The sequence below is a fragment of the Triturus cristatus genome, chromosome 6 (genome assembly GCF_964204655.1).
Source record: "Triturus cristatus chromosome 6, aTriCri1.1, whole genome shotgun sequence".
Lineage (NCBI taxonomy): Eukaryota > Metazoa > Chordata > Amphibia > Caudata > Salamandridae > Triturus > Triturus cristatus.
In genome coordinates this window covers 1,935,868,197-1,935,873,341 of record NC_140589.1, presented here as the reverse complement: position 1 = coordinate 1,935,873,341, position 5,145 = coordinate 1,935,868,197, and the positions used below count along the sequence as shown (strand labels likewise).

Sequence of the window (5,145 nt, the reverse complement as noted above, 5' to 3'; positions counted from 1 at the left end):
ACCGAACCCACCTGGACCGACCACAGATGCGTCCACTTCACCTTCAGGAAACCCACCACGCACCACCGCTCCCAACAGATGACACGCTGCTGCTGGGGCAAGGTCACTGCTGACCACCACCCTCACCCTGAGACCACCCGCTGACCCCACCGGCCCCAACACCGCTGCCCTCAACCTCAAACAGTGGATTAACGACTGCGCCGACACCCTCGCTCCACTCAGGACCTCCGCCACCAACCACTCCAGCAAGAAAGCCACATGGTTCACCGAAGACCTCCAGGCCTCCAAGCGCACCTGTTGGAAACTGGAGAAGAACTGCCTCCGTGAACGATCACCAGACAGCTACACAGCCCACAAGAACGCCACCCGCAGACACCACCAACTCATCAGGACCGCCAAGAGGACCCCATTCAAGGACCGCCTGGATAACAACGCACACAACAGCAAAGAGCTCTTCAGCATCGTGAAAGAACTCTCCAATCCCAACTCCAACACCAACGACATTCCCCCATCTCAAGACCTGTGCGACTCACTGGCCACCTTATTCCACCGCAAGATCGCCGGCATCCACGACAGCTTCCACACCACGACCCCCACGTCCACCGCCGAGCCCACCACCCCTGCGACCACCATCCGCACTAGCCGCTTGATCTCCTGGTCCAACGTCAGCGACGAAGACACCATCAAGACCATGAACTCCATCCACTCCGAATCCCCGTCAGACCCATGCCCACACCACATCTTCAACAAAGCCAGCACAGTCATCGCCCCCCATCTCCGGAAAGAGATCAACAACTCCTTCGAGACAGCAACCTTCCCGGAGAGCTGGAAGCACGCAGAGGACCTCAAGAACTTCCGTCCTATCTCCCTGCTCCCATTCCCGGCAAAAGCCACAGAGAAAATCGTCAACAGACAACTGACCCGATACCTCAAAGACAAGAACATCCTGGACCCATCCCAGTCCGGCTTCCACAGCAACCAGAGCACCGAAACCGCCCTCATCTCTGCCACCGATAACATCAGGACCCTGATGGACAAAGGAGAAACAGCTGCCCTCATCCTTCTGGACCTATCAGCCGCCTTCGATACGGTCTGCCACCACACCCTAAGAGCACGCCTCCACGACGCCGGAATCCATGAAAAGGCTCTGGCCTGGACCACATTCTTCCTCTCCGGCAGAACCCAGAGCGTCCGCCTCCCACCATTCCGCTCCAAGACCACCGAGATCATCTGCGGCGTACCACAAGGATCCTCACTCAGCCCGACGTTGTTCAATATCTACATGGCACCACTCGCCCACGTCGCCCGACAGCACAGCCTCAACATCATCTCCTATGCCGATGACACCCAGCTGATCATCTCCCTCACCAAAGACCCTCTCACCGCCAAGGCCAACCTCCACAGGGGAATGAAGGCCATCGCCGAATGGATGAAGGACAGCAGGCTGAAGCTAAACTCTGACAAGATGGAGGTCCTCATCCTCGGCTCCACCCCCTCAGCCTGGGATGACTCCTGGTGGCCTCCCTCCCTGGGAACAGCTCCAGCACCCACCGACCACACACGCAACCTTGGGGCAGTGCTTAATTTGTGCCGGTGCTTCACTCAGAAAATGCCGGGGCCCCTGCCTCGTCGTAAATGACATGTCACTCTAATGAAGCGCTGTGGCCTGCGCGCGCTGCTCCTGCAGGCTTCTGGTGATTGTATCCTGTTCTGATGCCCGCGGCGCCGCTGAGGCGGGATGTAATGCAAAGTCCGCCCGAGGTCCCTCGGGGGCGGGGGGTGGAGGGGACGTCACCTCCGGTCCTGTTCCCAGAGCAGGAAGCTTGGAAAGAAGGCAGCTGGCTATAAGATGAGTTTAGGTACTACGGGGGGAGAGAAGGAGGAAAGATAGGAAGAACTGGGGGCATGTTCACAAAGAGCCGTCCAGACACAGCCCAATAAAACACAAATAACGGGGGTTGTTGGTGGGTACCTTTGCCCCACGTGAGCTGGGAGAGCTGCAGCCATGTTGAGGAGGGAGGCACGATTGCGGAGAGAGTACCTGTACAAGAAGACACTCGAAGAGAAACAGCACAGCATCGAGGACAAGAAGCAGAGGTTAAAAAGAGCTTTACATGAAAATCGTCTTATTCCAACTGAAATCCGCCGAGATGCCCCCTCTCTCCACAAGCTGATAGAATATGACGATGGAGGTGGTGAAGGTGCATGAACAGGGGTAAGCATGAGGTGGGATCACTGCAAAGCCAACAGCGTCACAGACCTTCTCATTGTGCGCGAGCACAGAGGGACACCAGATGGTCTGATCGCGTGTCACCTCCCGTTTGGACCCACTGTGTACTTCACACTGTGCAACGCGGTGATGCGCCATGACATTCCTGACTTGGGCACCATGTCTGAGGCATATCCACATCTCATATTGCATAACTTCACCTCGCGCTTGGGGGCAGAGGGCCTCCAGTGTCTTAAACTTTTTGTTCCCTGTGCCCAAGGATGAAAGTAAGAAGGTGATAACATTTTCCAACCAGGAGGACTACATATCTTTCCGGCACCGTGTGTACAAAAAACTGATCGCCGGAACATAGAACTCTCCGAAGTTGGTCCAGGTTCGAGGTGAAATTGATTAAACTTGGAACTCTCGAAAATGAGAAAACTGCAGATGTGGAGTGGCGCTGGCACCCGTGTACCCACACGGCCAAGAAAAGGAAATTCCTCAGTGTGGAATAGGTGAAGAGACTGAATCGGATGCAAACCTGTGAGCAATTTGATGGAATGCCTCTGAAAATGACATGGGGAGCAGCTACTCACTCCGAGGCTCTGCTGCTCCTGTACGTGTTGGGAAACAATCAGTTTGGTGTTTGTAAACCAGAGAAGCCGCGCTATATTTCAGTAAATATTCCTCCTGCCATGTTTGTGGGAGGATCTACTTTTGTAATAAACTAAAGACCTGCAGACATCGGCAACCTAACAAAAAGCCCTCCTGGGAGCCAATCACCACATTTTAGGAACGTGTGTACGTTTGATACTTTTCCTTTTATTATTTTCAATTCCTGGACAGTTAATAAACTAATCGTCGGGGCTGGAGGCGGCAACTGGCAGAGCAGAGGAGCTCACGCTGACGCCATAAATCTGGGACAGGAGGCCTGGAGGTGACCGTGACCCCCTCCACGAGTCTTGCCAGGGCAGGGACTGGTTTCTTCCAAAGGAGGGGGCGAAGCAGACACGGAAGAATAAGGTAAATCATCTTTTTTTTTGGTTTCCTGAAAGTTTCCTTTGTCATTTCACGCTTTTATTTCTAGTCATCGTTTTCTCTCTCGGGCTCTGTGGTTTTCTTTCACTTTCTTATGGAAGGTTTTCTTTTTGTTTGGCTTGGCTGGGGAACGCCTGCCCTCGGGCGATGAGCTAGTGTAGTTAGAAAAGTGCCATTCTGAAAAAGAAAACCCTTACAAATATCACAGAGTCATTGAATGACCCTCTTCATCAAACATTTATTGTCACAGTAAGTGAACGACCCTCGCCGTAACAACCCCTGTTGAACAAACAGTGTCACAAACAGCAAGGACGCCCGAGCTGCACTGCTTGTATTCACCAAACAAATACCACACTCATAGCAACAGCATACCCCCGTAATCGAACAAAGGACACATTCACTCTAAATAAACACCACCTCTTCACCAAACAAATATCACACTCACCACACGCACAGAAACTTCGGGAGTGCATCTTCTGGCATTTGTGAAGAGACTGGCTTCAGTGGTGCGGCGCAATCTGAAACCTGATTTGTAGTTGTGCAGGAGAGGCCGAATGTTAAAAGAATCAAGAAGCCGGGCAAAGGCTGCTTTTTTGATAATATTGCAGATGGATGGTGGACAGCGAGGGGGGTCAGTTTATTGTGGTTGGAAGTCAACAACACACCCCGGCTGGATACCTATATGTGACATTTCCATGGTATGTGGCCTGGATCATGGATGTTTGTGTGACAATTTCCACGTTTTTTGGCCTAGCCCTGGCCTGGATGCTTATGTGTGACATTGCCACGGATTATGGCATGCTTTCTGGCCTGAGGGCTTAAGTGTGACATTTCCACGGTTTATGACTTGGGTGCTTGCTTATGTGTGACATTTCCATGGTTTATGGCATGGGTGCTTATGTGTAACATTTCCATGTGTTCTGGCCTGAGGACATGTATGCCATTTTCACGGTTTATGGCTTGGGTGCCAGTTGAGGGTGTGGGTGGAGCCAATAGAAGAAGTGGGTGGAGCTAGTGAAGGAAGTGGGTGGAACCGGGAAAATGGGTGTGGCCTCAGGCAAACATTTGAGCACCTGGACTTCATATTTTACAAATTAAGCACTGCCTGGGGGTCATCCTCGACTCCACCCTCTCCATGACCAAGCAGGTCAACGCCGTCTCCGCATCCTGCTTCAACACCCTCCGAATGCTCCGCAGGATCTTCAAGTGGATCCCCTCCGAAACGAGAAAAACCGTCACCCAGGCCCTCATCACCAGTAGGCTGGACTACGGAAATGCCCTCTACGCAGGAACAACAACCAAGCTCCTGAGATGGCTGCAACGCATCCAGAATGCCTCGGCACGACTGATCCTCGACATCCCCTAACGCAGCCACATCACCCCCCACCTGAGAGACCTACACAGGCTCCCCGTCAACAGGAGGATAACTTTCAAACTCCTCACCCACGCACACAAAGCCACACACAACGCCGGACCAGCATACCTCAACAGACGACTCAGCTTCTACACCCCCACCCACAGCCTCCGCTCAGCCAGCCTCGCCCTCGCCACAGTCCCCAGCATACGTAAAATGACCGCTGGCAGCAGATCCTTCTCCCACCTTGCCGCCAAGACCTGGAACACCCTCCCCACCAACCTACGACAGACCCAAGACCTACTGGCCTTCAGAAGACTTCGATCAGTAGAAACTCCCCCCCCCAGCGCCTTGAGACCCTCACGGGTATGTAGTGCGCTTTACAAATTCCTTGATTGATTGATTGATTGTTTTTGCATCTCACTTGCCTTTTTCTGCACTTTTCTGGCTTCTTTCTACACCTTGTTGCTTCTTTCAGCAATTCTCTTGCCTCTTTGTGCACTTCTCTTGCCTGTTTCTGCACCTCTCTACCTATTTTTGCATC

General features: G+C 52.9%; 1 pseudogene; it reads left to right on the top strand.

Moving 5' to 3' along the window:
- Positions 1 to 2,005: 2,005 nt before the first annotated feature.
- On the top strand, positions 2,006 to 2,749 carry LOC146822533 (U3 small nucleolar ribonucleoprotein IMP4 pseudogene; annotated as a pseudogene).
- The last annotated feature ends 2,396 nt before the right edge of the window (positions 2,750 to 5,145 follow it).